We start from the raw sequence: 12,339 nt of genomic DNA on the forward strand, positions 1-12,339 counted from the left end.
GAGGTATGGGAAGCACTGGAAACCATTTATAGTGGTGATGAGAATGTAAAGCAAGCTAAGGAAGAGAGCCTTAGAGGAAAATTTGAAGACATGAGGATGGTTGAAGGTGATACCATTCAGCAATATGGTATTAGGATTAAGACGATAGTTGGAGATATCAAAAGTGTTGGTGGAATGATTGAAGATCCCATCATTGTTAGTAAAGTCCTTAGATCATTGTTACCAGTCTATGCAATCAAAGTTGCTGCTATCTAGGAACTAAGGTCTATTGATAAAACCAAGGTATCCTTAGATTATTTCATTGCAAAATTAACTGCATATGAGTTGAATAGCTATGATGGTAGTGTTTAGAAGACTAAGTAAACCTTTAAAGCATCTACTATGCCATCTAGAAAAGGAAAAGAAACTAGTACCAGTTATGAATCCAGACAATGCAGAGATATGGATGATGAAGAGATTCTAATGGAGTTCGAAGCTCTTCTTGCTAAAATACTTACGAAGGGAACTGGGAATTATAGAGGTAAACTTTCTTTGAAATGTTTTTCCTGTAATAAGATAGGACATATAGCTGTTAATTTCCCTAACAATGACAATAATGATAAACCAGAGAGGTTTAGAAAGTATAAAGGAGGAAACTGAAGAAATTGTCTAGTTGTTGTGGATGAAGGTGTCACTGATGAAGAATCAGAAGATGTAGAAAATGAAGACATAGTGTTTGTAGCAGTAAAGGAAGAAGTGTCAGACAAGAAAGCTCTTGTCTCTCACATTGCCAACTCTAATGAGTGGATAATTGATAGTGGTTGTTCTCACCATATGACTGGCGACCATAGAAAGTTTATGTCTTTGGAGGAATATGATGGAGGTGTTGTCAGATTTGGCAACAATGCACCATTCTTGATAAAAGTTAAAGGATCCATCTCCTGAATGCAAAGAGTAGTCCAATGATGTCTACTGGGTAGAAGGTCTTAAGCCTAGCCTATTGAGTGTTGCTTAGCTGAATGACAAAGGATTAATTCTAGAATTCAAAGGTAGAATTTGTAGTATAATTGGAAAGAGTGGTGAAGTTATTGCAACTCGTAAGTAGACCAGAGGTAAGTTATTTCAGTTGAATGCCAAGATAAGTAGGTGTCTAATGGCTAAGTTTGATGACAGTTGGATATGGCATAGGATACTTTTTCATATGAACTTTGACAATATTGTTAAAGCTAGTAAGATCAAGGTGGTAAGAGGATTATCATTGTTGGACAAACTTGACAATTCTTTGTGCAGAGAATGTCAACTTGGGAAGATGTCTTCCTCAACTTTTAAAGGTAATTCTTTCTTAGCAGAAAATTTATTTGATCTCGTGCATACTAATTTGTGTGGTCCTATGAAAGCTAGAAGTATTCAAGGAGATAGATATTTTATGATTCTTACTGATGACTTCTCAAGAATGATGTGGGTCACATTCTTGAAAGACAAGTATGAAGCATTTGGAAAGTTCAAAGCTTTCAGAGAATTAGTAGAAAAAGAAAGTGGTAAAAAGATAAAATGCCTGAGAACTGATCAAGGAGGAGAATTCACTTTTGATGTATTCAAAAAGTACTATGAAGATAATGGTATCAAGAGGTAGTTGTCTACCCCAAGGACACCACAATAGAATGGCATAGCAAAAAGAAATAACAAGATTGTAGTTGAAGCGGCTAGAACAATGTTGATCCAAGGAAAGGTTGCTCACACTTTTTGGAGAGAAGTGGTGAGCACTGTAGTCTATACTATGAACTGGGTACCCATCAAGAAAGGTAAAGATAAAACCCCTTATGAGTATTGGACCGGGAAAACTCCCACTATGAGCTATTTTAAAGTGTTTGGTAGTAAGTGCTATATCAAGAGAGGTGAGAATTTGAGCAAATTTGATGCAAAATGTGATGAAGGAATATTTATGGGATATTCCACAAAGAGCAAAGCTTTCAAGTGCTATAACAATAGAACTCAAAAAATTGTTGAAAGTATCAACGTCAGGGTTGATGAATCCCCCGAGGAACTTGAGGAAACATGCAGCAAAGAAGTGGAAGATGAACCAGGTATAGCCTTCTGGGAACCGATTAAGAAAGAAACTTGTAAAGATCTCAGTGTTCCTATACCAGTAGAAGCTACAGTGAGAGAAGAAGAAGAAGTTAGTGAAGAAGAATTTGAGATGTCTTTAATAGGAGAGATTAATTTCTTCATTGGTTTACAGATTCAGCAAATGAAAGAGGGTATTTTTCTTACCTAGTCCAAGTATGTCAAAGAGGTATTGAAGACTTTTGGCATGGAGAAAAGCAAAATGGTTGGTACATCGATGGTGATTGGCTATAAACTAACCAAGGAAGATGATTCAACACTGGTAAATGAAAAAGAGTATCAGTCAATGATCAGTAAACTGCACTATGTGGTGCATAGCAGACCAAATATTGCTCATGCAGTGGGCATAGTAGCTCATTTTCAGAAATATCCAAGAGAATCCCACTTGGTAACTATCAAAAGAATTCTTAGATATCTAAAAGGAATAGTTGATTATGGATTGTGGTATCCATATAATGGTGACTATAATCTCAAGGTATATACTAATGCTGATTGGGCAAGTAATTTGGATGACCAGAAGAGCACAACCGGTGGAGAGTTCTTTCTTGGTGGAAGATTAGTATCATGGAAAAGTAAGAAGTAGAGCTGTACTTCTTAATCTACAGCTGAAGCAGAATATGTGGCAAAATTTATGAACTACACTCAAGCAATTTGGATGAAGCATGTGTTGGAAGGTTTCAAGGTACATGTATTTGAACCGGTGAATATATTTTTTGATAACACAAGTGTAAAAATATTTCCAAGAATCTGGTATTGCATGCTAGAACTAAGAACATTGAGCTTAAATATCATTTCTTGAGAGAGAAAGTTCAGAATAAGGAGGTTGTACTACAACACATTTCCAGTGAGGAGCAACTAGCAAATATATTCACTAAGCCCTTACCAAAGGCTACATTTACCTATTTGAGAGGTGAATTAGGGGTTCTACCCCTTCATGAAGTCAACTAAAAGATGTTGGCTCTACATCAGTCAAGTACTATAGTGACAAATTCTTTAGGATTGATGTGTTGAAGGATGCTACTCCTTAGGGGGAGCAACATAGTAGATTTTGGAAGCTTATGCCTCCACTTTGGCATTGCTGTCAAAGGGGGACAACATATCTGATGTATGGGGAGAATATATATGATGTATGGGGAGAGGATATCTGATATATGGGGAGAAGGTATCTGATGATGCAGATACACTAGTCTACGAGGTTTTCAGTTGCAATGCTACACTGAGTATTGCCATCAATGCTAAAGGGGGAGATTGTTGGATATTGTTGGCATATGGGGAGATTGTTGGATATCATTAGTATATGATGAACCGACATGTTGATATGATAATTTATGTTGTCATTCATGTCAATAAGTTCAAGTGAACCAGTATGAAGAGGTATGAGGAGATTCAGCGAACCGATGTCATGATTTCACTAAGTGTGATTACTGGTTGGTAGTCTCAGTTCTATGGTTATCAGTTTGGTGATCCATCTTGTGCGATGCAACCGATGATACTATGTGATGAGTTAGATAAGAGATGTGATCAATGTGCCATGTCAGCCTTGTACATGTGAAGGATTGAGGCATGAGAATATTGACTGTGTTTCAAGTCTACCTGGGGAATGATCATTCTTCTTAGTGGTATGTGAAGAGAGCGTGATGGGTTACTAATTCCAATGAGCGGTGATGAATGAACAATGTAGATTGTCTTGTGATCTATTTGAAATTGTAATGCTCTATGCAATGTGTTTGAACAGTCAGGATTGGACCGCTTGTGTTGTAAACCTAAGATGTTTAGGGTTTAGGGTTTATGTTATGGACCTATCTGTTACCTATAAGGTCGATGATGTTTGTTATTGTAAAGTTGTTGGAAAATGGTGTGTGTGTATCCGAGTGAAGAGATACTTGATACTTGCTAGACCAGTAAGAGTGAAACTGCAGAGTGTGATTGTAGAGTAGAGGATATGAAAAGGATCTGCCTTGGCATGTAGTGTTGTTATCAGATTGTAGTTTTTCCTATTGTCTTCTAATCATTTCAATAGATGGAAAATCTCTTTATCGGGTAGCTTTAACAGGCTTATTGTAAAACCTGTAACCAAGTGACTCAAGATCATTGAGTTCTTTAAATCCTCTAGTGAGGTAACCTTAAACAGGGTTTCAACCTTTAATAGGGTATATAGCCATCCCTTAACCAAGTGATCTCTAAAAGGATTGGTTCCTAACGGAACCTTATTGTAAAGTCTTTATCCAGACTAGGCTCCTAACAGAGCGAGCTTCAAAAGAGTTCAAAACAAGCTTGTGGGTATTCATCCCCACCGTGGTTTTTCCCATTTGGGTTTCCACATGAAAAATCTATGTGTTGTGTGATATGCACTTTTCATGTGATTACTAAGTATTTAGTTGAAATATTATGCATGTAGAGTTAATAGGTTATGGTATTACTAGCATACCACAAGCATATGTTTATGGGTGAAGTTGATGTTGCATATTGATCGTATTTAAAGTATTCAGACTTATCAGTTTATGGTGTATGGTGTCAAACTGTGTTTAACCAGTATTGCCATAGTTAAGTTCGGTGATGATGATAACTAGTTGGTTTTGCTTTAGCTAGATAAGTTGTTAAGATAGTTTTTACCTGTACTGATTCACCCCCCCTCCTAGTACCGGTTGGGGTATCTATTTTTCATCATTATTCATGAATTTATTTATAGAGATCTGAAAGCCAATTATATGCTGGTTGATAACAATTGCATAATCAACTTGACAAATATTGAAATAAAAATATGAAAATCACAATTGGCTATATTAGAGAAAAATGTCAAGAAGATTAAGCAATAATAATGGACAGGTTAGCTACATATATTAGGTGCATTGTATTCAACATAAATGTTGTTTTTGGTTGGTGTTAATAATTTCACTTGAATAATAGGAATGTTTTTAATCGAGGGTTAGTATGATCTCAAGTGGGTACACAAACCTCCAAATACATATTGCATTATATTTTTGAGCATATGGCTAGGTAAAGTTAAAATCCTTATCCTCCACTATTTTGTCTTATATCTCATGTAATCCATGTTATATATAATCTAATAATTTCCAATTCTATTTCATGAAAAGTTTTCCTACATAATTCTAATTGTGAGTGGACAATTACTACTTGATCAATTGATCATTTTTATTAAATAAATATTCATTTTTTTATAAAGGAAACACTAGACCAAATTTTATGAAGTTTTTAATGCATGCTAATAGTTACCTTTGTTCTATTATTGTTAAGATTCCTAGCAATATTACCATGTTTTGTTTCATTATACCTTGTTATTGGACTTAATCAACCCAATAACCTTGTGCATGTGCTTTATTTTATAGTAAAAGAGGATTCTCATGTAGTCCGAAATGCATGAATATCATCTTGGCATGTGTGTTGAATATAAATATTACACTTCTTTATGAGTGACCATATATAGGACATCCATGATGAGTGTTGTGTGATCACGTGATACAAAGAAGAGGAGTTGAATAAATGAGTAAAGTGATAAAGTTAAAAATATAGGAGATGAAAATGTATAAATTATGATTGACTCTTCAACTAAGAAAAAAACAAACAAGCTCATGATATGTTTCATAAGAAATGTATGAAATTTTATCATAATTTTAATTAGAAATATGAGTAGTGAACTCTTGAATTTCGTTGAATCAAAAGATATAGATGAAGTAAAATAGAACATGTAATTATAATGAAGTATACAAATATTCAATATTAATAATTTTATTTATTAATCATGCTTTATTTTGAGTTGTGATGCAGATACATCTCTTACTATTGAGGACAATAACTCAATTATAGGGGAAGAAATGTTATGGGACTTTTTCCCATGGAATGAAATTGTAATAAAGAGTATTAAATAAATCTAATTATGAGAATTATTTGAAGGTGTGTGACTTTTGTAACCACCCTCGAGACATTATTTAAGACATATGAATGAATAGAAAAAGAACAATATAGGACATAGAATAATACAAGAGAATGATAAATTGAAAGGAGCACAACAAAGGATTGTTAAGGTCTGGTGGTTGGGAATTGGGCATTGGAGAAGGGGCATACAATGTGTGTCCAACTCAGGGTACATCATACACCTGGGAGTGTCTTGGCCAGGGTTGTGTTTATTTCATGTCATGAAGGCATGTGGGGTTTTGTAGGAACCATGTCCTCCTGGAGTGCTTCCTTACCTGGATACCTTAGGCCTATAACTAATCCTCTGCATGGCGGAAAGTAATCACTCTATGATTTATAGATATGTATTAATCTATTTTATTTGTTTTCATTTCCCTAATGTTTCATTGTTGCATAATAATATTATCAATGTTTTATTATTGGAATATTTATGTATATATTAAGGTTTATAAAATCTCCTCTTGATTATATTTGTGGTTAAATGTTATATTGTTATGTTCAAAATTAAATCTATGATTAATTCACCTATTATTACATTAAATAATTTTATTTTCTAGATTTATTAAATATTGCATTTAATCAGTTGCAAATACTTAATTTAATCATTGAGGAAAAGAACTATTTCAATGGAGGTGGTTTGGGTGATCTCCTCTGACTTTAGAAAATATAGTCAGGTCATCCCTTTATATAATAATATATTTTCCAATTAGGTCCTTAAAGGTTATGTCCATTGCTCTCTGGAAAGTTGCTCCATCATTAATTAACCCAAATGGCATCATTCGATATGCATAAGTTCCCCACTTTGTAGTAAACATTGTTTTCATGTGGTCTTCATGGTTCACCAAAACTTAGTTATATCCAGAATAACCATCTAGGAATGACATCATTTGTGAACCATTAATGATCTGTAATACCTCATCTAAGGAAGGGAGCAAGTAATTATCCTTTTTCAATGCCTTATTGAGGTTGCAAGAATCAACACAAAGACAAATTTCCACATTCTTTCTTCTTATTGGCACCAAGTTGGCAACCCAAGTGGAGTAACGTACTAGGAAAATAATCCTAGTAATGAGCAACTTTTGAACTTTCTTCAAAATGAAGGGTTCTATCAATGAATTAATCGATCGTTGCTTCTATCTAAATGACTTTATATTGGATTTCAAAGGTATAACATGAGTGATGATTGATGTATCAAAAGTTTTCAGATCTTTGTATCCCCATGCTATAACATCAATGTACTCTTTTAAGATTGGCATAATTTTATCTCTTTCATTGTGAGTACAAATCTTCCCAATGTACACTATCTTCTCTTGCCTTCTGGACCAATATTATGTGGTTCATATTTCCTAGCATCTGAATCTATTGTCAATTTCTCTTTTACCTTGGGATCAGAATCAAAAAGCCTCTCTAGAGTGACCATACCTTTGGGAATGATGTTTGCACATAAATTTATAATTTCTTCATCACCCCCTTCATCAAGATCATCTAATCTATCTTTCTCATCAATAATTTATTCTTTGAAAGCCTCTGAATTAGCAAGAAAAGCTAGAATGTGGGTATCATCCTTAAAGACTTGAAAGTGTTTGATGTTATCGAGAACAGTATGTGTGGAGACCAACTCTACGAAAAACCTCTTCAAAGGAGATTGGCTCACTGGTTCTAGTGTACTTGCTACTACAACTAATGCATCTAATATCCCATTTACTTTCCTAGGCATCAACTGAATATTGAAAGCAACAAAATCCTTAACCAACCCCCATACTCTATTCCTATATGTTGCTAACCTTTTGTCATGACATGCATATTAGCTTCTTACTTTCTTAACCACCAATTTTTAATCTCCTTGCATTCTTAAGCATTTTGCTCACTTCTTATGAGCATAGAGTAGTCCTCTAATTAGGGCCTCATACTCCATCGTATTATTAGTGCAAGCAAATTGGAGTCGATAGGAGGATAGAAAGGTTTTCCCTTTGGGACTTGTTAACTCAACACCTTTTCCACTGCTTTGCTTGGATCTAGACCCATTAAACTTTAGAAACCATACTTCATCTTTCAATTTATTTACATTCTTTGCCTTAGGATCAATGGTCAGATTAGTTTCTGAAGGTGGTTGTTTCCCCTTGAGTTCAAGGTCTTGCAACACCTGAGGTTGTTCAATTAAAGGTTCCAAGAGCACTTCAAGGGTGTTAGGAGTGGACTATTCTACTTGAGGTTGCACTTGAGATTGAGTCTCTTCCTCCCCCTATTTGGAAATCTCTATCATAAAGACTTCTTGTCTACAAGGCTTCAACTGGGGTATTTCTATTGCAACTTTCTCCTTTTGAAGAGTTATCTTCTCACAACTTGGCATTTGAAAGTCCTCAACCATAATATAATAATCAATATCTTCACATGAAATTGGACTTATCAATTTTGTAACTTCAATCTGGCACAGGATACAGGACATCTCTAAGTGCTCCTCATGATGTATTCGACACCATTTTGGGAGTAACAAATCTTGTACTTTCATGTTATCCCCCAATAAATACATCCCTTGTTTTACTATTGTAATAAAGTCCTTCACCCATCCACTATGTTTAGTCATATCTTCTTGACGTAATTGGGGAATGACAGGTGTGCAGAAGGTGAGAATTTCATTTACCCTATAGAATCTGTGACTCACCTCAGCATATGCCACTTTATTGGGAGCTCCATAGTCTGTAACCAATTTCCTCAATTTTTTGCTCACTATCAATTCGGATCTGGTTGCTCACACCTTTCCATGGAAGCCACAAATATGTAAAATAGTTTGAGAAGTAGCCTCCCAATTGTTTTGACTAATGTCTACTGAGAAGCATCCCACATACCTCTAGAATATCAACCACTTGAATGTCAATGTAATGGGATATGCGAGGATCAACACCCAATTGGGTATACACATCTTTTAGTTCTCCAATTACATTGACCTCAGTCTTATCCAATTGTACTACCTTACTATTTGCATGCACCGGGTTAAGAACAAGCTTTTGACATATAAAGTATGGCATTACATTTTCAGAAGCTCCTAAATCTACAAAATAGTTATGCAGATTCTTTCCACATATCTTCAAACTAAGTAGAAATGGTGGGTTCTTAATGGTATCATTATTGACATTGGCATTGACTTCATTCAAATCAACTATCTTAACCTTGTTGCTTTGAGACTCTAGTAGTTCCAACTTCTTAAGGAGAGCCTTCTTTTTCTTAGGACAATATCTCAAAACCTCCATTAGGGACATCGTGGTGGCAGTCCTCTCCATCTCCTTGGTAACATCAAAAGATCCTTTCAAAACATATTCTTTCCCTTGAATTTGTCTAGGACGTGCTCCTTGAAAATATTAAGGAGGGGGAGGATTGTTACTTTCATTCACATCGGGAGCTACAAATCCACCCTTTGGGGGAGGTGGTTCCATCAATGGAGCCTTGCCTTGACTTCGTAGGTTATAATTGTTTATGTTTTGGAAGGCTTGGGCATCATAAATACATGATTCACCTTCGACTTCTACTTGAAACTCTTTGCATAGGAAGGTATCAACCAACATTGCGGTATTAACTTTTTCAGGTTTCTCATTAGAGCAATCCTTTACTTGAGAATCATCTTGATCAATTCTAATGATCCTTTTTGAGCTGGATGCAATTGACCTTTGAATGTGATGTTGTATCATGTAACCTACACCAATTAGTTAGTAAATTCATGTCAGCAAGGTTAACACTTTGTGTATTATTTGGGTTGTCTCTTGCATCAGGATTATCATGGTTCACCCCACCATTGTTTGGAGCCATGTTCCATTCCCTATTGTATGGCTTCTTGTTATTATACCTTTGGTTTTGGTTTTGATTGTTAGAATTTCACTGATTATTGTATTATTGGGGTTGGTTGTACCCTCCCAAAGGATTCATCTTCAATTGACTCAAATCTAAACTAACTTGTGAAATCATCTTCTTTAATGCTTCTACTTCAACAGATATGTGTGATCCTAGACTCTTAGGAATCATAGTTGGGAGTTGGTTTGTTGTGTGGGAATTACCAAATTGTTGATTTACCCCTTGTACTTGAATAGCATATTGTGTTTGAGTAGGACCCATATTAGTATTAGTCTACCAAGTTGAAGCTTGAGCAAAAAACTATGGATTAGCCTGAGGCTGAGAGGCATAGATTGGTATCGGGTTCATTGTAGGGGCTCCTATAGGTAAAGGTGAGGGTACCCAGGGGAGTTGGTTAAAGTTCCCTTGATTCACTCCTATGGGTAAGTTGTATCCAGCTCTCCCTGATGTTTGGTTCAACTCATGATTCATGTTGATTGCCAATGCATAGACCTTCGCCTAGGTATTCCTTTGATCTTCGGGGATACTCTTTTTGATAAACATAACAGTCCATGGGTCAATAGCTCTTAGATATGAGTCAATTGCTATGTTGGTATCTATTTGGTAAGGAACATGTAACCTCTTATATGCCCTTTGAAAGCTAGTATTAAAAGTTGTTAGAAATTAATTTGGTGACTTCTTAAGAGAGGCAAATTGATGATACAATGTTCTGGGATCAACATACACTAGGAATTGATCAATAAAATCTTTCTCCAAAACATCCCATCTAGTGATGGAATTTGTTGGTAGAGTCAAATACCAATTATATTCATTCTCCTCAAAGGAATATGGGAAGATTCTGCATACCACATCTTGGTGTTCAATATTGTTAAGAATGACTGCATCTTTGAATGATTCAATCTACTCATCAACCGTCCTAGCCCCCAAATAGTAGAATTTACTACAAATTTTATCTAGGTTTCTAGGGAGGTCATGTATACCCCCTGGTATAGTTCCTAATGGCCTGTGGTCTTGGTTAAAGTAGGCCATTGAAGGTGGTGATAGTGGACGTTGAGCAACAAAAGGTGCAGCGATGGGCTGAGGACTAGGGATCCGTTGATCTTCTACATTGGGTATGGATAATTGTAGTGGTGAGGATTTGAAAGAATTTCCCTTAGATTTATTTCTTTTCTTCCTAATCACAGGTCCAAGATCTACTACGTCTGAAAGAGAATAATTATTCCTAAGAACTCTATAAAAAATTTCTGGGGAAAAGATGATATACAATCCATCTTAAAACCTCAATTTCTCAATTGTGGAAGAGTAGGATTGGTAAAGATCTATCTCTGTGAATACCATATTAAGTCATAGTGTGACCGTGGGACTATCTGTTGAGGGGATTAGTATCTGGCCCTCCTTCTAGCACCTATTTCTGTTGATAACTATTTTGACACACTCGCCAACAGTTAGGTAGTCAATGTGAACACTCACCACCTCTCCTAAAAAGCAATAAGTTATTGGGAACTAATCACTCATAGGTCTCTATAATCGGGTCTTGACGGTAATGGGCAGCCCAATAGTGTATGCGGTTTCACCTCTTAAGGGTCCTGCTAGTTGAAACTAAATCCCAATAATCGTTAATAACTTAACTTCCTTTTTTTGTATTTTATGATTTAAGATTCTTCTAGAAATAAATCACGAGATAGGAAAACAAGAAAATAATAGTGAAACCAATTCAATGACAAATTAATGAACTACTTAATTAGTACCCTACAATCCAAAAATCATCAATATTATCAAAACCAGTATTGAATAACGAATCTCTAGTAAACCTGCAAAGTCAATAACCTTACAAACTCATGGAAAGAATATCACCACAATATTGTCTATCCTAATAATTTTCATACACCACTTGTATATGCAATATGATTGATAAAACAATAAATAGAAGATCATAATAAGTTGTTGATTACAAACAATAAACATTACTAGATTACAAAGAACAAACTCATAGAACATATGCATAGATCATGCAATCTATAAGTTGCTTCTTGTATTAATTTCAAAGAATGTATCACAAAATAACTCAAGTTCATAACAATCTGCAAAAAGAATCTAAAATTTTTAAGTGGGCCTCAAATCATCAATTTGTGGACCCTTACAAATGAGTGAAACTCCTCAATTTTTAGATTTTTGTGCCCTACTTTGTAGGAAATAAACCTAATCTAAATTAAGAACTCAAAAGCTAGGAATCACAGTTGACTTGCAAGTCTCTACCTCTACACTCCAGTTAACTACTATGAAATAGAGGGTGGGTGAGAACTATGAAGACCATGCTGCATGAGTCAGGCTTTCATAGTCATGCATAATTTTACTCAAAACTGAAATGTGATTTCAAGGAGTAGTTAAAGTCCCAGTGGGTTGACCGTGCAAAAAACTCCTTTTAAAATTTATGCTATCATTAGCAACTACAAGTTCATC

This window comes from Cryptomeria japonica, chromosome 8 (genome assembly GCF_030272615.1).
Source record: "Cryptomeria japonica chromosome 8, Sugi_1.0, whole genome shotgun sequence".
In the NCBI taxonomy this organism is placed as follows: Eukaryota; Viridiplantae; Streptophyta; class Pinopsida; order Cupressales; family Cupressaceae; genus Cryptomeria; species Cryptomeria japonica.